At 38.7% G+C, this 25,246-nt stretch overlaps 1 protein-coding gene across 2 annotated transcripts in view; it reads right to left on the bottom strand.

Annotated features, from left to right (window-relative positions):
• The window catches only part of FRMPD4 (FERM and PDZ domain containing 4), a 915,426-nt gene that overhangs the window by 613,147 nt on the left and 277,033 nt on the right, over positions 1 to 25,246 (bottom strand). The gene's annotated exons all lie outside the window — the stretch shown is intronic.

Raw genomic sequence — 25,246 nt, 5'->3', positions numbered from 1 at the left:
TGGTGGAGGTTGGACATGGGCGGAGTGGGAATATCGTGGGGTGCAAGGGTTGGCTTAGCTTTGGCGGGCTAAAGGGAGGAGATGATTGGTGGAGGCTAAACAAAGAAGAGGGAAGAGCCCCGTGGCTAGGTTTTGGCGGGCTGCTGTCGGGGCGTGTATGGGTTTTGGCGGGCTGACACGGGAAAGCAATTGGCTAGTCCTGTTGCTGGGCAGACCAACCTCCAGAGGCAGTCTGCTGGATGTGGGCCCCGGATATGGGGGATGGGCTATTTCTACCCAACAGTTACCCCCTTGCTGTTCTCATGATAGTGAGTTCTCATGAGATCTGATGATCTTATAAGGTGCTTTCCCTCCTTTGCTTGGCACTTCTCTGTCCTGCTGCCTTGGAAAGGATTATTTGCTTCCCCTTCTGCCATGACTGCAAGTTTCCCAAGGCTTCCTCTGTTATGCAGAACTGCGAGTGAATTAAACTTATTTTCTTTATAAATTACCCAGTCTTGAGCATTTCTTCATAGCAGCATGAGAATGGATTAATACAGTAAATTGGTACCACAAATAGTAGGGTGCTGCTGTGAAGATACCTCAAAATGTGGAAGCTACTTTGGAACTGGGTAACAGGCAGAGGTTGGAACAGTTTCGAAGACTTAGAAGAAGACAGGAAGATGTAGGAAAGTTGAAAACTTTCTAGAGACTTGTTGAATGGCTTTCACCAAAGTGCTGATAGTGATATGGACAATGAAGTCCAGGCAGAGGTAGTCTCAGATGGAGATGAGGAAATTTGGGGGAACTGCAATAAGGGCGACTCTTGCTATACTATAGTAAAGAAATTGGCAACATTTTGCCCCTCTCCTAGAGATCCGTGGAACTTTGAAATTGAGAGAGATGATTTAGAGTATCTGGCAGAAGAAATTTCTAAACAGCAAGGAATTCAAGAGGTGAATTGGATGCTCTTAAAAGTATTCAGTTTCATGCATTTACAAAGTCATAATTTGGAATTGAAATTTATGTCTAAAAGGGAAGCCGAGCATTTGCAGCCTGACAATGTGTTGGAAAAGAAAAACCCATTTTCTGGGGAGAAATTCAAGCCCACTGCAGAAATTTATGCAAGTAATGAGGAGCCGAATGTTATCACCAAAAAACAATGGGGAGATTGTCTCCAGAGCATGTCAGAGACTTTCATGGCAGCTTCTCCCATCACAGGCCTAGGAGGGAAAAATGGTTTTGTGGGCAGGGCCCTGGGCCCCCCTGCTCTGTGCAGCCTCAGGACATGGTGCCCTGCATCCCAGCTGCTTCAGCTCCAGCCATGGCTAAAAGGGACCAGGGTATAGCTCAGGCCATTGCTTCAGAGGGTATAAACCCCAAAAGTTGGCAGCTTACATGTGGTGCTGAGCCTGTAGGTGCACAGAAGTCAGGAACTGACGTTTGAGAACCTCTACCTACATTTCAGAGGATGAATGGAAATGCCTGAAGGTATAGGCAGAAGTATGCTGCATGGTCAGATTCCTCATGGAGAATCTCTGCTAGGGCAGTGCAAAAGGGATATGTGGGGTTGGAGCCCTCGCACAGAGTTCCCACTGGGGTACTGCCTGATGGAGCTGTGAGAACAGGACCACTGTCCTCTAGACCCTGGAATGTTATATCCACCGACAGTTTGCACAATGTGCCTGGAAATGCCACAGACACTCAATGCCAGCCCGTAGAAACACCTGGGAGGGAGGCTGTATGCTGCAAAGCCACAGGACAGAGCTGTCCAAGGGCATGTGAGCCCACCTCTAGCATCAGCATGAACTGGATATGAGACATGGTGTCAAAGGAGATAATTTTGGAACTTTAAGATTTAATGACTGCTCTATTGGATTTCAGACTTGCATGGGGCCTGTAGCCCCTTTGTTTTGGCCAACTTCTCCCATTAAGAATGAGCGTCTGTATCCAATGCCTGTACTCACATTGTATCTAGGAAGTAACTAACTTGTTATTTAATTATTTTTTTTATTTTACAGGACTTTTGGGTTAATGCTGGAATGAACGAAGACTTTCGGGGACTGCTGGAAAGGCATGATCGTGTTTTGAAATGTGAGGACATGAGATTTTGGAGGGGCCAGAGGCAGAATGATAAGTTTTGGCTGTGTCCCCATCCAAATCTCATCTTGAATTATAATTCTCATAATCCCCACATGTGGTGGAAGAGACCCAGTGGAACGTATTTGAATCATGGGGGCGGTAAAAGCAGCAGGTTTAGGGGAATGACAGAGAAGATTGGTCCACTTGTTCCTTAGCACCCTAGGAAGAATGCTGATTTCATTAAATCAAATTCCCTTCCCTGCTCAGAACCACTCAGGGGGGTCTTTTGTGAGGCATCAGTCCAGTCTGCCTGTGATGTGGGACCTCTCTTTCACCTTTCCTGCAGTCACTACCAAAATTTAGGATCCATCCTTAGCTGTGTGCCTGGCTTTGTGAGACACTAAAATCCACCTCTCATATGCTGTCCCTCAGAGCAGGAGGACAGAGGGAGATTTATGGTCCCTTTCTTCCCAAGGAATCAGCTTTGTCACTGACCAAGAAACGTAGAATTCTCCTCTCCACGGCTTTTTGCTATTATTATTATCTATTCATTCTGGCTTTTCTTGGGATTCTTGCCATCAACTGGCAGACAGATGTCCTTCTCTATGGTTCTTCCTGTGTCCTGCTGAGTCACTGGCTAGTGACAAGCTGTGGCTAAGTTGTCAGCTTCCTAATTACAGGACAGTCTAATTACAGACATGTTACACTTGCAAGGTATTATTACTGAGGCTCTGTCTGCCATAGCCCAGAAGTAATGAAGCAAAATGTTATCTCAATTGTTATGGGACTGATACGTGGAGTGATGTAAATTCTCTCATGCATTCTTGGTCTTGGGGATGCCCTTGGACTCTGGGGATGGGTTAACTGAGTGGATCTTGTTGAGTGGGCTAGAATAAAACAGCAGGTAAGATGAGAAAAAGCTAAGGGGACAGGAGAATGGGGAAAAGAGAAGTCACTAAACTAGATTCTTCAGGGCCGTTCAGTGAGCAGGGCAGAGCGTTCTGTCCCCCGAATCTCATTCAAACCTTGCCCGCTTCAACATAGGAGAAGGGAGCTTTCGTGTTTGCTAAAGCTAACATTTGAACTCTTATTACAAGGGACTGTGAATGTCAGCAGGTTGAAAGTTAGTCTTATAATTGTTCCACTCTGAAGAAACTAAAGGATGTAAATCTCTTCTTGTGGAGGACTTTACCCTATCTGGAGGGATGCATTGGATCCCTTCCATAACAGAACTGGGAAAGACAGCCTCTATCCACCTGACCCCAGTGTGCTTGCCAAGAAGGCTCCAGATAAAGACCAGGGATAAAAAATTAAGAGGAAAGAAGCCAAGAAGAGGAAATCTCGCAATTGCCGATCAGAGGCTGACTGTCAAGATGGAACGATTACTTGGCGAGAAAAGTAATGTTGGGTATCATTTCCTGGGTTTCTTGTATGTTTGAGAACAGCCAATAATGAGATTCTTTCTTTCTGGTAACACCTCCAGAAAGCCTTCCAGATGTGGTTTCATTCCAGTTTTTTAAAACATAAGGGGCATCTTTCTAACTCCAGGTGACTGATATCTTAGGATGTCCAGATTCCAGGAGAATATTCCAGAAAATTAACACAATCTACAATGGCTCATACATGAAAGCTACATCAGAGCTGTATCAGAGTGTGGTGACACAGCAGAGGAGAATTTTGAACTCTCAGCATGGAATTATTGGAAGAGCTGACAGCTTTTAGAAAGCTTCTGGGGCCCCAGGCATTCTCTCGATTGCCACGACATTACTTGCACAGTGACTTAAGAACCCAGTCAGTGGGAGTGCTCTCGAAGGTCACTATATCTCAATGGAAATGAGGATGTAAAGGTTCCCAGCTGATCTGCACACTAGAAAGCATACCATGCAAAGAAGAAATTAAATGGGCATTGGGCTTGGAAGTAGAGCACATTCCTTGATTTACTCATTCTGTCATTCAATAAATATATATTGAGCATTTATTACATAGAAGGCATTGTACCAGTTGCTGTGTCTACCACTGTGAGCCACACAGGTGTAGCTTCTAGCACTTTTACACTTCAGGGGCACTCCACTTTGGAGATCTATCACTCTCCCCTCATTATATGAAGCATATAAAAACGCATACTCATCACACATTAAATATACTTTTTGCTATACATTTTGAAATATTGTTTAAAACATCTATAATTTTGAATTTTATTCTGAATAAAATATTTAGCTTACTCCTGTGATTTAATTTGATTCATAAACATGTATGTAAAGATAGAGTTTCATTCACTTGGTTACCACATTGTAGTATCATTAAGTTCTGTAAATATTTAATTACACATTTATTACTTTTAATTTTACTGCTTATTTTCATATTTTGGAGGCCAATGTCTGTTTTCTTCAGGTCTCAAATTATGAACTAGACCCTTCAAAATCTCAAAGGCCCTTGATATTTGGTCCGCCATATGTTAGGGAATAAAGAAACCCCAATGGGTTCTCCTATTGTAGAACATACCTTCTAGTGTGGGAGAAAAAAATACTTTTTTAATTATCTAATGGTGTATGTATTTTCAACTATGATAAGAGCTTATAAAAGAATGTACAGAATGTTCTGTTAGCAATTAACTCAGGACCTAACCTTGTCTTACAAGGAACATAGTGTTAGGGGAAGTTTTCATACGTAAGTGATAAACTGTGAGCACAGAAAGATAAGTGGAAATTAAGGGAAGAAAAATTGGGTCAGGAAGATCATTCCAGAAAGGGAGATTAGTATGTGTAAAGTCCCTAGGAAAGGAAGAGTCATGGGATGTACCAGGAACTGGATTACAAAGAATATAGGGGAGAGTGGTAGTTGATGAGGTCAAAAAGGAGGGTAGAGGGCCCACAAACCACTGGAGGAATGCCTTGTGAGTCTTAAGCGCAATGATAAGTCATTGAGTTTCTTTTCGGAACAGCAATGACATGTCTGCTCCTATGATTCCAAGGGGTAAGTGACCAAGGTGTGAGAGTAGAGAATGAAGAAAAGCACAAACCAAGAATTGATTCCACTGCTCTGACTCAGGTAGCACAGGCCCAATACCCCATCAGAGGAGTGCTTTTACCCAAGAAGTTTAGATAGTTGTCACAACTAGTAAGAAGGGCTGCTACTGGACTCTCAGGAGTAGAGACCAGGGATGCTATGAAACACCCAACAATATACAAGACAGCTTCACAACAAAGAATGATCCACTCAGTTGTCAATAGTGTCGAGGTTGAGAAACCTTGCTATAGGACAATGCTATAGACTAAACAACAATGTGTGTTGAGAAACGTCATCAACCAAGAAATCATTTCAACCTAGAAGTTGAAAATGCAGTTTTTCCTACTAAGATCAAGCAGTGGAGAGAGATGCTAGAGTGCAAGGAACAAATGGAAGGAACCAGGAAGAAAAATATTTAAAGAAAATAAAGGCCAAGTGCAGTGGCTCATGCCTGTAATCCCAAAACTTTGGGAGGCCAAGGTGGGCAGATCACTTGAGCCCAGGAATTCAAGACCAGCTTGACCAACATGGTGAAACCCTGTCTCTACTAAAAATATAAAAATTAGCCAAGCATACTGGTACAAGCCTGTAATTCCAGCTATTTGGGGAGGCTGAGGCAGGAGGATTGCTTGAACCTGGGAGGCAGAGGTTAAAGCTGAGATGACACCACTGTAATCCAGCCTGGGTGACACAGCGAGCAGCAAGTGAGACTCCATCTCAAAAAAAGAAAAAAAGATAGAAAAGAAAAGGAAATCAAGCCATGACTCAACTATGTTCTCTGGGTGCATTACAGAAAGTTGAGAACCTGGGCTAAACTGTAAAACTAAGGTGGTTGGGTCCTCAGCCAGCATAGGCAGGCCCTCTTCATACAGTTGTGCAGAATGTACACTACACAACTTTTTTTTTTTTTTTTTTTTTTTTGAGACGGAGTTTCACCCTTGTTACCCAGGCTGGAGTGCAATGGCGCGATCTCGGCTCACCGCAACCTCCGCCTCCTGGGCTCAGGCAATTCTCCTGCCTCAGCCTCCTGAGTAGCTGGGGTTACAGGCACGTGCCACCATGCCCAGCTAATTTTTTGCACTTTTAGTAGAGACGGGGTTTCACCATGTTGACCAGGATGGTCTCCATCTCTCGACCTCGTGATCCACCCGCCTCGGCCTCCCAAAGTGCTGGGATTACAGGCTTGAGCCACCGCGCCCGGCCACTACACAATTTTGTAGGGTACCATTCATGTAATGTATTAACATTATAGATATGACTATTTGCTCAGAAAATTTTCTGAAACATAACAATGAAGTGCTTTAGAAAAATAAATCTTTTTCTAATTTTTATTAAAATGTTATATGAGCTACTTAGGGTTTACATCATATTAAAATTTTTGATAGTTAACTGTAAGCCCATATATACTTGTATTTGAACACCTGGCCCCTGCTGGCCTTGTTCCATGTCAGAGATACAGAATGACTGGTAAACCTTCTAATGTTATCAGTTTATCTGTGAGCTCAGTCCCTGGCAATATTCCTGGAATCTCCACATTATTAACAGAAAACACTTCAGAGTGCTCATGAAAAAAAAAAAATACTGTTAATTGTTCAACTCTTCCCCTTCCTTTTAGGCAGATGGACTACATTTCCCAGCATCCCTCACAGTTGGATGTGGCCACATGAGTGATTTGAGACTGTGAAATATAGACAGAAGTGCTGGCTCGGTCCGCAAAACATTCCTGTTGTACAGTTTTCCATTCTCTTTCCCTATCTATACAGAGATCACTCCAAGGACCTATAGAAAGATTAATCCATACAATGAAAGTATTCTGGGTTTCCAAGTGGCCATATGGAGCCCTCATCAACCCACTTTGCAGTGGAACACACAGGAACAACCTTTATATTTATCTTTTGTAAATTTTACATTGTCTGGTACAGTGGTTGCTGCCCATACTAGTATATTGCTAAGGGGGAAATTACAGTCATCAAGTCTGTAAGGAGGGTGATACAATATAGTGGGTAATGCCACAGAACATGGAGCCAGAGTACATATACTTGCATCCTATTCATGCCATTTTCTAGCTGTAAGAACTTGGGCAAATTTACTTAAATTTCTGTATCAGTTTCCTTATATATAAAATTGGAGTAATAATGATATCAAGTTTATAAGTGTGTGGTGAAATTCAATACATGAAAATTGTCCCCAGCAATGTCTCATACATCATGACTTCAGTAACAGTTCACTATTCTGAGGCTGACACTTGAGCATTCCAACTACACATACGCTGAGAGACTTACAGAGGAAGACTGCTAATGATGCAGGACCAGGCCTTGTCACTAGATCCAGATCTTCCCTAGGACTCTTCCTGCAGCCTAAGATGCCATGGGTCTCATGACCCAGAGATGAGTAACCTTGGAGATTCCCTGCAGCACAGGAATGAGACATGTTGTGAGGCTTGAATGTGATGGCATTGCCTGGGGAACCAAGCACACAGTTCAGCTTTATCTTGTGTCAGTTTGAGAGTGATCTCAAAGATTTGCACTCTCAGAGAGATTATCTCTGAGGATCCCACCACTCACCATAAGACCATGGAAGGATCAGGTAAAGTTAAGACTATGCTCAGATCACCTTATGCAAAGTCACCTGGCCAAGGTAAAGTAATGGACTAGTGGTCCTCACTTCCAGATCCCCATTATACTCTTAAAAATGGAAGACTCTCCAAAATCTTTTGTTTGTGTGAGTTATATTTATCAATATGTACTATGTTAGAAATTAAAACTGAAAAATGTTTAAATATTTATCAATTCTTTTAAAATAAGAACAATAAACCCATTACACATATATAACATTTTTAATGAACTAACTATATATCCCCCCAAAAATGTGAGAAAAGTGGCACTGTTTTACATTTTTGCAAATCTCTTTAAGATCTGGCTTTTAAAAAGCTGGATTCTTATATCTGCTTCTGCATTCAATTTGTTGAGATATCACACATCATGTAGTCTCCAAAAAACTCCACCAAGCACTAATGAGATAATCAGTTTGAAAATAGCACATAAAGTCTTACTATTATTTAAATGTAATTTGGATCTTATAGTCTCTCTGAATGAGTTTAAAGGACTCCCAGGATTCCCTGCCTATATTTGAAGAATCACTGGAAGTGGTCAATCATGCGACAGTGCCCAGCAATTGCTCAGTTCTCAGTAGCTCTCACTCTTTGGTGGTATGACTTTTGATAGCAAATGTCAGTGTTTTCTTTTAAGTCATTATATGTATGTAAACATTAGATTTGTACCCCAGCATAGATAAATATACATATTACCCATACTTGAAAAAGAAAGGCATAAAAGATTTGCTTACTTCGCCCAAGGTGACAATCCTAGTCACTCTGGGATCCTAGTCTTGGATTTTTTTCTACCCAATCAATATTTTTACTTAGTCCTGATAACACATTGAAATGTCTACTTAGTCTACTGTTAATATACTTAGTCAGATAAAGGTCATCTGAGCATAGCACACCTTCTACAGGTGACCTCAGTTCTTATCCAATCCCATTCTAAGTCTATATTTAGTATTTTTGGACTCCTGGCCTCAAAGAATCCTCCCTATTCAGCCCCATGAAGTGCTGGAATTACAGGTGTGAGCCACCCTGCCAGGCCTATAGTTAGTATTTTCTATGCATACTAGCAGAGATTCAATTTTGTGGCCCAATCACCAGAAATGCATATTTTGCGATGATCTCATGAAGAAATCTTTTGGGAGAAAAGAAGAGAAAGATGACTCACACCACATACTACTTACAAGCAAATATGTTAATTTCTCTAACTGAAAATGCCAACATTCTTTCCTCATTTTTGTAATCCCATCTCTTCTTCCTCTCTTCTCTTACACAGTTCTCATTTCTTTTTTTTTTTTTTTTTTTTTTTTTTTGAGACGGAGTTTCGCTCTTGTTACCCAGGCTGGAGTGCAATGGCGCGATCTCGGCTCACCGCAACCTCCGCCTCCTGGGTTCAGGCAATTCTCCTGCCTCAGCCTCCTGAGTAGCTGGGATTACAGGCACGCGCCACCATGTCCAGCTAATTTTTTGTATTTTTAGTAGAGACGGGGTTTCACCATGTTGACCAGGATGGTCTCCATCTCTCGACCTCGTGATCCACCCGCCTCGGCCTCCCAAAGTGCTGGGATTACAGGCTTGAGCCACCGCGCCCGGCCAGTTCTCATTTCTTATACAGTAACCCAGAATCTCACTTTATAGTGGAGGAAAACTTCGCTTTTACCCTTAATTCATAATTTACATTTTACAAAGGAAAGCTCAGTGATTGGTGACTACTGCTGCTTCTTTGAATGCCCCTTGGAGAGCACAATTCATTCAGCCATACCTAGAATAGTTCATTAAGAAAAAAAAAATACAAAATTTCTTTACTTGTCTTACATTTCTACTAAGTGTCATAGAACTGACTTCATTCTCATAGAGCTCGAGGCCATCTCAGTGAAGTCCTCTAATTTATACTTCTGTGACTATAGTATGACATTCCACTTCTACAGATACATTTATACAACTTCTACTTAAGCAAATTCAGGAATATCTCCATCCATAGCTGTGAGGTCTGAATGAAAGGTTGAGTTTATGTTATCATTCAAACCCGTGTTCTGTTGCATATTATTTCAAGACAACAAAGATGAATTCAATATATCCCTGCTTCACCTTCATAGGTTTGAGGAAATTCTCACATCATTACTGTCTTCTCTTCCCCAGGCTAAATAAACCTACCATCTTCCTTTAATTAAAACTCATACTTTTATTTTCTTTCCCTATTATCATTTGTTTAGCTTTCCATAGACTCCCTCTAATCCTTCCATATGCTTTTTAAAATCTGCAGTACCAAGTTACACCTAGCTTCTAATAAGGTAGATTTTAAGCCATGTAACATATGATATATGTAATTGTAAGAAATAATTCATAATTTTTCTTCATTTCATATTGATGACATATCAGTCACATGTTTATTTTAAGATTAAACTAACAATTTCTTTTGTAAATTATGGTGAACTGGCCACTGAAATTGGAAGAAAGCAAAGAAATAGCCCTAGGGTGTTAAACTTAAATTCTTCTTCTTTCTTATTACTCAATGGTGTGTTCCAGATACATATAGCATGCTGAACTTTTCATAGTAGAAGCTTTTGGATCTATGTATGACTGTACTCTAAACCCCCTTGAAAGGACAGGACCAAGTGTTTATTCTTATAATATGTGACCCCAGTCCTGGACATAGTGCTGCAGGCCAAGAATGAACACTTGACCTAATGTCAAGTACCACTCTCAAACCAAAGACTAGCCAAAGCCTCTCACTTGAGAATTTGAACTTAGAGTCACAGAAAGTGCAGTTAGTCTGTGGTGGGGGATGGAACTCTAAGGTTATGTATCTGGGAGTCCTTGAGAGCTTTTTATAAGTGATCGAAATTGTTAGAAAAGAGACCAGGAGACAGAGAAATGGGATACATCCTGTGGTTATAAACAGACAAAGAAATGAAGAGATAAAGAAAAGAGCTTTCAGTCCCAGTGTCCTCCCTTCTCCCATTCTTGTGAAGCTTGCCTGCATTTTGATTCCTGTGTCTGAGTGATCACATAAGTATAAAAGTACTACATCTTTTCTTCTTCACATCCGCTAGTTTGAGCAGATTTCTAACTCTTGCAACCAAATGATTCCCAGCCAAGGCCATCTTCACCACCGGATGGCACAGGTGCAGGAGGCAGGATGAGCCAAGTCTGACAGCCCTGGACATTGGAGACAAGCCTGTCCCTGCCCCCATTCCTCTGTGGCAGAAGGTGTTCTCATTGAGTTCCCACAGACACACACACAGGAGGCCTTTCTGCTTCCATTGACAATGACAATGCCCCAACAGTGACTTGGAAATATTTTTGCTTATTCCTAGCTTTGTTAATAGCCAGCAGTCACCTGCTGTGGACTTTCATTTTTTTTTAAACAAAAGTATTTAGCAATTTGGAATTTAAAAAAAAAAGACAAGAAAGTGAGGTAAGAATACTTCTAGGCACTTTTTAGAAATGCCTGACATCTTTGTCATCCACTTAAGTGCATACTTAACAGATTAATCAATGGCTCTTGAAGAAGAGAGTTTCAGTGGATAATTCTACTTGCTAGTAAGTAGACAAGGCAATAATGGAGCATAAGAATTAAAATTAGGAAGGAATATTTAGGTCAAAAGGAGTCAAGTAGGCTTTAGGGAAAAGGTAGATTTTGATGTAGCACTAAGGGGTTTTAGAAGTCAGTAGTAATTTAAAAAAAACTTTTTTGAACATTCCATAACTCACCCTTTGCTTACTTTTCCCAACCACTGTATGTATGTTAAAAAAAGTATTTTAAATATAAAAAAGAATTGCTCAGATGAAGTATAAGGTGGGAAACAGGGAAAGAGCATATCAAGCAGAAAAAGGAGCAACAGATACTGTTTAATATGTTCAGGAAGCAAAATGATTGGAACTTAGATATTGGGAAGAGTATTTGATAAAAATAAATAATATTTATCTGATTTGATGAAATCTGATAAATAAGTCTGGCAAATAAATGTAAAAATGTAGTCAGTAGTACAGTTGCATGGAGGGAAGAGAGTCTCTCCAGCACAAACCAAAGAGCAGACACAGAAGAGTGACAGTCCCTGTGTGAGCAGAGTGAAGGCACATGCTAGACTGTGAAAATGGGGCCAAAGCATGGGAGCCTTGTGCGCCAGGCTCATGAATTGTATCTTAATCTGAAAGCCAGTTGGTACCATCTTTGGAATTGAAATGGCAATGTGTCATTCTATTTGGGTAAATAATTGATCTGAGTTAGGTATCCTTGAAGGGGAAAGAGTGAAAGACCTAAACGGCGACATTAGGAGATGGCTGTGGGAATATGGGCTGAGATGACAGACACCTTCACAATGATGGTGGCAGAAAAGAAAAGGAAGGATAGACTCTAAGGGCAACACTACAAATAAAGATTAATCCATGGAACCAAAAACTACCTGTATCCCCAAAACGATTGAAATTTATAAATTTTTTAAATAACGAAAAAAAAAAAAAAGAAATACCTTACCTACATTTTCTTCTTCCCATTTTGCAGATAAGGAAATTGACATGCAACAAGGCAAAGGTTTTTGCCCAAGATCATATGATATAAATGCTCTTAGCTTCTAAGTTTGTACCATAGTTGACTTTGGCAACTTCTAATTCTGCAACTTCAGATTTGAGAAGACACCTCAGGAAAGCTTTGACAATGATAACATAGCATTAAGTAAAAAGCAAGGATATTGAGTAATGGGAAAACTTAAACTAAGATTAACCAGTTCTCTGATACAGCAAGAAAATATGATTCTTGAAAGTTTGATGTTAATTAATGAATAAAAAAATGAAGATACATTTTTTAAAAAGATTAATGGGTCCAGTAACTAATTTGGCATAGGGAAAAAAAGGAAACAGAGGGTGTTCAAAGGTTATTCATCCCATAAATTATTCAACGAACAAATGTGTGTGTGTGTGTATATATATATATATATATATATATATATATATATATATATACACATGTATATATACTCTGATGCTATCATGTCAGAGAAGGTTCTTAAGAATATCAGGTGCTCAGCCGGGCGCGGTGGCTCAAGCCTGTAATCCCAGCACTTTGGGAGGCCGAGGCAGGTGGATCACGAGGTCGAGAGATCGAGACCATCCTGGTCAACATGGTGAAACCCCGTCTCTACTAAAAATACAAAAATTAGCTGGGCGTGGTGGCGCGTGCCTGTAATCCCAGCTACTCAGGAGGCTGAGGCAGGAGAATTGCTTGAACCCAGGGGGCGGAGGTTGCGGTGAGCCGAGATCACGCCATTGCACTCCAGCCTGGGTAACAAGAGCGAAACTCCGTCTCAGAAAAAAAAAAAAAAAAGAATATCAGGTGCTCATGGCAGCAATCAGGGCTTGGAGAGTCAGGCATAGAACATTGACAGATCCAAAAATGAATGCCCTGTAGCAATCTTTCTAACCTGAGTCCCATGAGAAAATTAAGCTCCATCACCCTATAGCATGCATTCCAGTAGTGACTTAACTCTTCTCCTGTGCATCTAAAATGGTACCATTTATGTGCCATCTCAGGCAGAATTGAAAAAAATTGTCACTCAAATCATTTTCAGTTCCCCTAGTTCAGATGAGGTTCCCCAAGTGAGAAAGGCTATCTGGAGGCAAAGGCAAAAGCGCCCTGTGGTCTCGGCCACACAGTACTCATTGCCTTTGTTCCCATATTATTGCTTCATCTGCTCAAGATTAAGAGTCTCAGGAACATGGGGAGAGTTCAAGTATCTGGGAAATCTTTAAAACAAAATGTTTTTTAAAATAGATCTTGAAAAAGATCACTCAAGACTGACAAGTCCAGCAAAAAGAGATAAAGAGAGAGAGAAGGTTGAAAGGACTTGGCAGGTTTGGGATGTGGTACGAAGTGTGATAGAGCTGGGCATAGCGAGACTGGTGGTTGATGGCAGAGGATGAAGTTGGAAATGAGAACAGGCTGGGAAGGGTCTGGAATGTTGTAGTAAATACATTCGATAATGCCACCTAGGCACTGGAAAGTCAGTGAAGCTAGTGAAGTTTGAGAGTGACCAGATTTGTTTGTCACAATAGTAAGACTGATGGGGAACAAATTACAAGGAAAGACTAGAAGAGTAAGGGAAGTACTGTATATATGAGATGTCAGTAGCAACGGGCCATTCATCCATGAGCCTCAGTACATAAATCAAGACTCAAAAATGTTTCTGTGACTACATGGTGAGGCACAGCTTTCAAGGGAAGAGTGAGGATTCAAACCACTGGGCAGCAAGAAAGCCATCAAGAGATGAATTTAAGTCATACAGGTGATAAATTATAAGGTCTTGCAAGGAAGGGAGTGGCAGTAACCCTGGGGAGGAGAATACACTGCAGAAAAAAAAAAATAGGCTAAAGGAAGGGACATTAGTTAATTTCACACCTACACAATCCTCCAGATATGTGTGATATGAAGGCACAGTCTGAAGTAAGTGAGGAAGAAAAGGAAGAGGCCAGCATTGAGGGGATACTGAGTTAGAGCATGCAGTGTGGACAAGAGCCAACAGAGGGGGCAGGGGAGTAAGGAGAGGATGTCAGGGGAACAATACCATGAGGGACAGGCAATACTGAAGGAAAGGGGGCAATTAAGAAAGAGTAGGTAAGGCTGAGAGTGGTGGCTCATGCCTGTAATCCAAACACTTTGAGAGGCCAAGGCAGGAGTATCACTTCAGCTCATGAGTCAGAGACCAGCCTGGGCAACATGGAGAAACCCTGTCTCTATAAAAAATTCAAAACTTAGCCAAGGATGTTAGCATGTACCTGTAGTCCCAGCTACTTTGGAGGCTGAGGCATGAGGAGTGCTCAAGGCTGCAACGAACATTGATTTCTAGTCTCATTAAAAAACAAATAATGAAACGTTCTCCTTCAAATCTTGTTCATTTGAAATAGAATAACTTCATATCCTTGCTTCCCTCCATCAAAATTTTATTTACTCTCGAAGTACTTTATTCTGATAGTACCAAAATATAATAGAGATTAGTAGTTACGATCATATTGCTTGGCCTGGTCTACCACAGATAGGAATCTATTCCAAAAAATTACTTAAAATGTATTCAAGACTGGCTTTAGCTGTATTGCCGATAGTATAAACAAACGCAGTAGAAAAAAACCAGAAAAGCTATCCGGCAAGTGAGGAAAGCTAGGATAGGTTACATGTACTGTGCTATAGCAATATTCTACATTACAGATTGAGTAGATACATGGAAATATTGATAAGAATTAAAGAAAAAGAAATAATTAGCTAATTAAGATTACATTTAAAAAGTCATTTTGCATTTTTGTCTGTTACATATTTATATGTTTTGTAAACATGGTTAAACAGAAAATTAAATATAAGAGAGTTATTTCTGGCATCCTAGTACGATGAGAAAAGATTTTTCATTTGTTAGGTTAAATTGCCATAGATACAACTTTACAGTTAAATGCCATTGAGTAAATAAGGAGCTTATGCCATATATTCTTATGAGCAAAAAGTCAAAATGGCCTGAAAAAATAATATTTCAATTTAAAAAGATGAGATTGAAATACGAATGAGTACTTAAAATGACTAAAAATATGATTTTATAAGCTTTTTGGTTAAGTAATATAGGGCTATATTATTTACATGTAAACAGCAAAGTATAGGGAACAACTCTGGAAGAGAGAGATTAATTTACTCATTTAGTGTGAAATAGAAATTTATGCCTATTTGATACCAGTCATGAGACTTATTACAAAACACACACTAAAACAACAGAAGCACACTTAAAAAAAAAATAGCTTTGAACCTATTTCTCATCCCTAAAGACAGGTAGAAAAAAATATTCAGAGAAACAGTGAAAAAAGAAAACAGTTCAAATTTAAGAAAGAAACACATGAATATTCTGGAAAATGAGAAAAGTGACAGTTGAGAAGAAAGAAGAAAAATGGATAACAGGAGGAAAAATATTGCAGAAAGGCTCTGTAGCATATAATAGGCTATAGGAAGCAAGATATTTTAAAGGCGAACTTGACTACAGCAAGAGTATGTGAAAGAAAATTCCCAGTTGGTAGTATAAAAGAAGAGAAAAATATATTTCAAAAAGATACAAAGAGATTAAAGGACAGAAAAATATTGGAGTCATTTAAAGTTATGTACATAATTTAATGTTCTTTGTGCAATTCTTTCATGTTTCCGAAAAGTGCTTCATAACTCCAAATATCTATACAAAAGGTCTTTTATTCATCAAAATTTTTAAATTGTCCCAGTATCTTATTGTCTTTAATACAGCGTTCTCTAAGACTCTTTTTTTTTTTTTTTTTTTTTTTTTGAGACGGAGTTTCGCTCTTGTTACCCAGGCTGGAGTGCAATGGCGCGATCTCGGCTCACCGCAACCTCCGCCTCCTGGGCTCAGGCAATTCTCCTGCCTCAGCCTCCTGAGTAGCTGGGATTACAGGCACGTGCCACCATGCCCAGCTAATTTTTTGTATCTTTAGTAGAGATGGGGTTTCACCATGTTGACCAGGATGGTCTCGATCTCTCGACCTCGTGATCCACCCGCCTCAGCCTCCCAAAGTGCTGGGATTACAGGCATGAGCCACCGCGCCCGGCTTCTCTAAGACTCTTGGTTGCAAATGATAGTATTCCAACTCAGACTAGCTTATACCAAAGAGGAATGCATTGTAGTGGGCAGAATAATGTCCCCTTCTGCAAAGATGGTCCTGTCCTAATCCCTAGAACCTGAGAATATGCCTCCTTACATGGCAAAATGGACTTTCACTGATGTGATTAAGTCAAGGATTTTGAGATGGGTTGATTATCTTGGATTATGCAGGTGGATTCAATTTAATCACAGGGGAAAAGAGGCAGGCAGGCAGGTGAATCAGATTCAGAGGAAGAGACATGATTATAGAAGCAAAGGTTGGAGCGATGCAGAGCCATGAACCAAGAGCCAAGGAATGTGGGTAGCCACTAGAAGCTGAAAAAGGCACATAAATGGATTTTCCTGAGAGCCTCAGGAGGAATGCAGCCCTGCAGACCAGCTTAGCCATCTGACCTCCAAACTACAAGATAATGCATATGTTTTTTTAGGCCACTTAGTTTGTGGTAAGTGGTAATTTGTTACAGCAGCAGTAAGAAACTAATACATTCATGTAAACAAGAAGTTCAAAGGGATATAGCTAACTTCAAGCTAGTTTAATCAAAGAGTTCAGATGATGCAAACCTGTCTATTACAATAACTGCTAAGCAATGTGTTCTGCTGTGCTGGTCTCATTTTCAGGCAGGTCTTCCCCACATCATAAAAAGATGACCTGACCATAGTAGTTGAAGGCTTTCCTTGTCCTTAATGGGTGAAGACTTCCTTGTGTGGTGGCCCTGCTTCATAATAACAACCTCAGAAGAAAAGCAAGAGTGTATTTCCCCCAAAACTCCAGAAAAGCTTAAGGGGGAATCTGGTTGGTGTGGCAATAATCACACCCTTTCCTTGAACCAACCATTTAGCTAAGGGGAAAGCAATACTTTCATTGGCCAGGTCTTGGTCACCCCACTGTTGTGGATGGAGTTGGGTTGAAGAGAGGAAGCTCATATAAACCACATAGACTTAATTCCCCACAAGAAAGATGGGTGTTACTACTAGAAGATGGGAAAGAAAGGATGTTGAATAAATAATAACCATAGCTACCACTGGATCAAAACATACTATTTAAAAAGCATATATTCTATATTTAATCAAAAACACAAAATAAAATCACAACTTGCTTTGAATATTCATTATATAATTTTAAAAACATTATTGTAAAATGAAAATAATACTCCAGATCTTGGTTACATTTCCAGGTATCATAATACCCTTAACTCTCCCTCCCCCAGTTATGGATATGTCTCCTAAAAAGTGGCGTATTGTATATTAACACATGAATCTGGCAGTTAAGCAGTTAGAAGGACAATTATTTAATAACATGCAAAGCAATTACAAAATGCAATGTCTAAGTGGCATTGTTTTCAACCCAAAGCTGCCTCCAAAAGGACATTCTCACTGTTCAAAAGGGGCTTGAGATGCTATGGTCAGAATTCCAAACAGCTGATATTGGTAGAATATAATGGCAAGCACTGGGGCTCTGCTTATAGAGTATATCTCCTCCTTCATTTATTGATCTGTTATCACAGGCCCTCCCTTCCTGCTTTGAAAAGCCTGGACATTGCCAAGGAAAAGTAGCAGTGGTGGTGAAGGCTTCATTGAAGGTGGTAGAGCCCAAGAAGCTGAAGTGACCTTCAGGGTGTAGCTCTCAGAGAAGTGTCTTACAAAATAATTTAAATGTGTTCACTCTCTTCAAGGCATTGTCAAAAAGCTCAGGTGAACCAGACTAACTCTGATGCAAATAATGCAATGAGAAGGGATTTTAATTTACTTACAAGACTTACTTTGTATCATGAAAGTTGAAAGTACCATCATCACCTTGCTCATCCTACCACAAACCCTAGTGCTTAGGGGGAACTCAATAAATAAATATAAAATGAATGAACTGGCTTCACATTGTTGCCCTTCCCAACTCTTTGAATATAAATTTAACTCTAAGTCTATACAAAACAGACAAAGCTACTCTTTTTCACTTGAGCCTGGATTTTTAACATCATCAATATGCATTTTATGTTTACTACTTTCAGATATTACATTCATGTTAAGGGTCTGAAATAATGGTTAAGTGAAAGATTAAGGGAGTTACAAGCAGCAATAATTCTGATGTTACTACAACCAAAAATAAACACAGACATGAGTGCACATGTGTGTGCACACACACGCAGAGGATATTCAAGTTAATGCTAAGTGTCTGAGATCATGCAGATTGCAATGCAGCCAGAAAAAAAATGTCATTCTCTGGCTTAATGGAAAGATTAATAAATCAAAACCATGAATTATATATGAAGTCTCACCCAGGATCTGTTATTTTTAGCACAAGAGAGTAACATGATGCTGCAGGTATGGTTTGTGCCAATGCCATAACCTCAGGTGTTAAGTGCCAAGAAAAGCAGGGCTGGGATGTCTCAATCAATGAAAGTGGAGACAAAAACTCAGCATCTTCCAGAAGACAAAGACAGCTTTGCTCCTGTGCAAAATTGAATGGCAAATGGGATGGAAGGAGTCACAAGTGTGAGGAAAGGTCTTCTTCAGCATACTGATAACTATGCAAATAACTGAACTCAGTCTTCAGTGCATCTCTGCTTGTCAAGTGATGGAAGGTAACGTGCAGCTAGGATTTTAACTTCTCCTGCACTAAAGAAGGCCACCGTTTGAAACAAAAATAAAGGAAGATAATTAGCACTTGACAAAGCTATCACATGTATGCAGACTCGAGAGGCGTCCACAGATTTGAGTTCAAATCCCAAGGTCTATCACTCACTCTGTGTTGTCTTCAACAAATAATTTAACCTTTAGAAGCCCTGTTTCCTTGTCTATAAAATGAGAACAGTTACATCTGTTTCATAAGGTTTTGAGAAGGACTCAGTGAAATTACACATGTAAAGTATTTACCATGGTGTCTAGTATATAGCAAGTGCTCAATAAATAGTTAATTAATGATGCTCAGAGATAAGCATGACAAAAACAAAGAGAAGGGTATGTTTGTGCCCCCACATTAACTTTTAAAATCATTAAGCATTTTAACTATTTTTATTTGTACATATATATAATTTGGGGATGATATATAAAATTTATGGAATAAAACTTATGGGATATGGATTAAAAGGTTTTAGCATATACATTATATAATGATAAAAATCCAGGCCTCATAGACATTAAATAGTTTTGAAGCAACTAGCATGATAATCACATAAGGAAGTTTGCTATTCAATGAAGAGGGAAGACAATTCTGAAATGAGTAAATATACAAAGTATTATCTCATCACCTCTCCCCTGGCCTTTAGTGTCATAGCTACTAGACCCAGAAAGTAGCCCTGCCCACTAATTAACATAATTAAACCTTAATGTTAAGAAGCTGCTATGTTTTGAATGTCTCTTCCAAAACTCGTGTTGAAATTTAATTACCGTTGTAACAGTATTGAGAAGTGGCAGCTTTAAGAGGTCTGATTAGGTCATGAGGACTCTGCCCTTGTAAATGAATTAATGATACTATCACAGAAGTGGGTTAGTTATCATGGCAGTGGGCTCCTGATCAAAGGATGAAGTTTGGCCCCCATTTTTTCTCTGCCTCGCTTGCACTTCTGACTTCTGCCACGGGACGATGCAGCACGAAGTCCCTCAACAGAAGCTAGCACCATGCTCTTGGACTTCCCAGCTCCAAAATCATGAGAAATAAATTTCTTTTCTTTTTAAATTACCCAGTTTGTAGTAGTCTGTTACAGCAGCACAAAACAGACTAAGACGAGCCAATTACAAACTAAGTTCCCAGAGACTTACAAAGGGAATACATTAAAAACATCTTTCCACTGGAAGAATACTTACTGAATATTCACCAAGATATAAATTCTAGTTATTTCTGGTGGTAGAATGCAGGCAATTTTTATTTTTCAACTTTGTTGAATTTGTTTATCTATAATTTCTAAATTTTCCATTATATATATGTATATGTATATATATATGTATATATATGTATATATACATATATATAATGGAAAATTTAGAAATACATATATGTGTGTGTGTATATATATATATATATATATATATACATATATATATATATTTATTTACTTTTGCATTAAGAAACAAGAAACTTTAGTATCTAAAGGGAAGGGAGAAGCAGGAGCCTACAAACTAGAGTCTGATTGCCTTTGTTTTCGTAAATAAAGTTTTGTTGGAACACAGCCTTTGTTTACATATCATCTATGACTGTTTTGGTATCACAATGGCAGAGTTGAGAAGTAGCAACAGAGAACCTATGCTCACTAAATTTGCAATATTTACTATTCGGCTTTTTACAAAGTTTGCGTTAGTCCAAACAAAATTCTCAAACATGGCCTGCCCATTATGAAATATTTATCATTTGCCAGTTACTTTCTAATTGTGATGGCTGAAACAAGTCATTTAACTATTAAAGCTATCTTATTTGTAAAAATAAATAATAATAACAATGACAATCTTTATGGAGTGTTTATGGTATACCAGGTACTCTTCTATGTGCTGTACATATGTTAACTAATTGAGTCCTCATAATAGCCTTGAAAAACAGATTCTATTATTGTTGCAATATTATACATGAGGAAACTGAGGCAGCATGACTTTTAGTATTGGAGCCAGGAATATATTCCAGGAAATCTGGGTAGAGGATATCTCAAGACACTTCCTGGGGGAATCTCAGAAATAATTGGGGAAAAAGACTTTGCTGGATGCTCTAAGCCCATTCTCATATATAAATCAATACCTGATACGACAAAAGACAAGTCAGGTAAGAAAAAAGCCCATCCACCTGGAAAGTTTAATGCATTCTCAAATTATTGCCTTTTATTAGCCATTTTTTTTCACCATGATGATGGCATCTCTCTGAGCAAAACCACCAAGAATTTTCAAGAATGTTTTATGAAGTTATTCTTTACAGCAATTATCATAGGCCATTAGAAAATTTACTAAGAACCCTATCTCCAGGAAAAAGAAAACGCTCAAAAAATTTGCAATTTCCAGGAATTCATAACCACCTTCCCCTAAAATATCCATTGATTCTGAGGCATCCATGAACTTAGACTGAGAATTCTTGTTTTAGATAATTAAAACACATTGCAAATGATATTTCCTAGTTACATGGAACACACAGAATGACTGGGAATCTAAAACACATTGCACTGCAGCATATAAACTTTGCTATTAAAATTTCCAAAAAGTTCACATTTATATACACAAAACAGAAAAAGTCAACATTTAAATGTACAGTTTATCACCTTAAAAGGGATACTGAGGAGGAACTGAGCAGAAAATGATTGCAAATGAGGTGGTAAGATCTATTTGAATGACTTCTTACTGATTGTATAAACATACATGTGTGCACACACATGCACACAAATCACAAGACAACTTGAGCCAAACACAGTGAAAACTTTCCTTTTGCATGATTATATTCTGGTATGTCCTGTAGCTGATATACATGAGCTGCTACATTTGCAAAATGGCCCTTGCCCCGTAGATTGCTATGTTAAAGGTGTTCACATGCTAAAAAAAAAAAAAGTTGATTTGTAAACTAAGAAAAGTAAGTTAATTTCAAGGCCCACATTTACATGAAGAAGAAAAGAAGTAGAGATGTAGGACAAAGCTAAGGTGAGCTCCACTGCCATGCTTAGTTCATTTTGGAGCATTGTGGTAGCTTCTGTCAGTCACATTTTTAAAAGGGCACAAACTAATTCTCATGTATCCGCATGACAGAGTGAAATGCAGTTATTAAGAATAATATTTGTGAATACTATTTGCTGTGAGAGAAAGTGTGCATGCTGTGAATATATAAAAACAATATATAAAGCTTCATGTAGTTGGATCTCTACACCAATATATAAAAATACAGCTGTAGATGGAGATATAGATAAGTAGATGTGCAAACATACATTTACTCACTCACACACACAAAGACTAGACAATAAGGACCAAAATTTTAAAAATGTTATTTGGGTAATGGAATAATGGGTGATTTTTTTTTCTTTCTTCATTCTTCCCTTTCTTCATTCCTTCCTTTCTTCCTTTCCTTTCATTCTTTTGGAGTTACATACTGTCCAAGTTTTTTATTTTATGTAATAAACATTCATTACTTTTGGAATGAGAAAAGAAGTTATATCTGGGAAAGAAAGACATCGACATAGACATACTATAATGGATCGATGTAAGCATCCCCAGGATAATAAAGCATCAGAATCTTGTCTTATAAAAAAACATTTGAAAGGCTGTACAGGTTTTATTATAGAGAAATCAAGGCTTTGGTAAACTAGCTAAGACTCATCATATGCTCTGAAGAGCTACCATGTAGAAGAGTGATTGGACATTATTCCAGGTAGCAACAGAGAGTAGGACTAGGACCAATTGAGAGAAAAGTAAAGGGAACTTCATTAACCCTCAATAGAGGGGAAGATACTTTCCAAGGATGAAGATGTGCCAAAGAGCAGGATAAGGCTCCCTTTCCGTGGAGACACAGAGCCAGATGCCCATAGATACTGGAAGTCCATCTATGGAAACACACATCTCAATGTCAGATGACCATCAGTGGAGATATCTATATATATCTCTATCTATCTATCTATCTATCAATCAATCAATCAATCAATCTATCTATATACCTCCAAGAACTGAATGGCAATCTATGGAAACACACCACAGATACCAGAAGAGCATCTATAGAAACACACCCCCAGATGCCAGGCACTCATACATGGAAGTATACATTCACATACCAATGACCATACAAAGAGTCACACATCTTGATGCTGGATGTCTTTCCTTCCTATAACCCATCACATGAAGTGACGATGAAGTTTGTTTTTTGTTCTTAAATATATTTGTAAGAGCTGTGAGATCTGTCTTGAAATAATAAGCCACAAAGACAATAGCCTGTCTTTAGGGACCATAGTGTTTTGTGAACATGAAAAGTCCCTTGGAATCAATAGCACTGGTGACAATTAGCTTTAGAAGAATTGCATGGGAATATGTAGCTTGCTTCTTTCAATGGCCTGCTCTTTAGCTTCACAGATGCAGAGGATGCTCATTATCCTCTCTTACAAATGCTCTTTGTTAAGAAAGGGGAGAGAGCTTGGAAGTGGAAGGAGGGAAGCACAATGAGTGAAAAGAGAATTGAAGTATGATAAAGACTAGAGAACAAGAAGACAGCAACAAATTAATATAAACATAAAAGCTTTTAGAAAGCAATAAGCAGCAAATATTCAAAATCAATCTGTGCTCTAGTCTTTGAGGTTCATTCACCTGTTTAAACAGTCAGCTACTTTTTTTTTTTTTTTTTTTTTTTAGATGTTTCAAAAACTGTCCAGCAAAGGTCAGGATTGTTAAATAGGAGGAAAAAAAGGAAAGAGAAAACCAAAACAGCTGTGGTATTTATATTTTGTCATTAACTCTCCTAATTAGCTGTGTAACATTGAGGAAGTTAATCTCTCTTAAACTCCACTTTTTCATATATGAAATGAAAATTATGCCTACTAGGATGTTGTGAGATTTAAAATCTTCTTATATGTAGGTAACTACTCATTAAATTTTGAATGAATCCTAGTTTAGTATTATTGCTGTTAAGAACAATTTATTGGGTCTAGAAAGGAATAGGTACTAATATTTTCAGAGATTCTAAGATTAGGTTTATGTTTACTAACTCTAAGTTTCACCAAATAGTTGAGTTAGAGCTGCCATTGACAAACTTTTTCTGTCAAGGATGAGATAGTAAATATTTAAAGCTTTGAAGACACACAGTCTCTGTCACAACTACTCAACTCTGCTGCAGCAGCACAAAAGCAATTGTGGGCAATATGAAAATGAGTGGGCATGGCTGTGTTCCAATAAAACTTTATTTACAAAAACAAGCCAAGGCCAGATTTGGCTACGGACAGTAGTTTGTTGGACCTCTGAGTTAGAGCCTATTCCCAAATTATAAATGAAGAAACTATTGCTCAGAGTCCTTAAGGAACTTGCCTTAGGCCACACAACTTATAAGTGTTGGCTTGGGATTTGAGCCTCTGTTTCAGAGCTCATGTTCTTTCCCATATGCTGAGTTGTGTTCACTGGCATAATACTTTTTGCAATAATTTAAAATCAGGATTTATGGTTCAGAAGAGAAATTCTGCTCAACTAAACTCACAGTTGTTCCATAATACAATGTCCAAATAACTCAAGTAGAACATAGCAAGATTCCAGGGCCCATGCTCATTATAAAATTTATAGTCTCAAAAGGGTTTGCTGGTATTATTTCAGTGAGAAGCTGGTCTTGCTAAGATCAAGTGGAGACTTATTACATGAAAATAAAAAATTATCTTGTATTTCCTGGAAAACAGTAGTAGACATTGTCTAATTTGGGCTTTGACAACCTAGAGATTTGCTCCAAATAGCCAATGTATTATCATAGAAGAAAGAACTGAATGGTTCTTTACAGAATAACAAATGGGAATAGGAAAATATCCATTCTTCCAACTTATTTATGCTAAGTGTTAATTTTCTTTGAGATGGAACACAGGTATTATGAAATGTTTAGAGCAATAGTTTTAAATTGGGTTGGAAAGAGAAAATGGAGAAAGAGTGACAGTCAACTGGAGATCTTTATCACAAATATATAGCCCAGCCTTCACCTCTACAACCCAAAGATTGAAAACTCCCTGAGTAAGGAGAATGACTCAGCATATGTAATTAGGAAGCAAAATAAGGGGAAGCAAACATTTCAAGTGATTCTAGTTATTTCACCTTCAGTTGCATCAGCTAAAGTAGAGTTTCTCCACTTGACACCATTCACACTTAGATTGGATAAATCTTTGCTGTGGGTGCTATCCTCTTTTTTCTTTTTCATTCTGTTTTTTACACATCTTAAATGTTCTTAGAATTTCAATAACAGTCTTTCAAAATGTATATCACCTCTTGCCTTCCCTAACTAAAATTCAATTACCCAAAATATGCAAAGGTAACCAGT

Source organism: Saimiri boliviensis, chromosome X (genome assembly GCF_048565385.1).
Source record: "Saimiri boliviensis isolate mSaiBol1 chromosome X, mSaiBol1.pri, whole genome shotgun sequence".
Lineage (NCBI taxonomy): Eukaryota > Metazoa > Chordata > Mammalia > Primates > Cebidae > Saimiri > Saimiri boliviensis.
The sequence above is the reverse complement of the archived record's forward strand: the minus strand, read 5'-3'. Positions and strand labels throughout refer to the sequence as shown.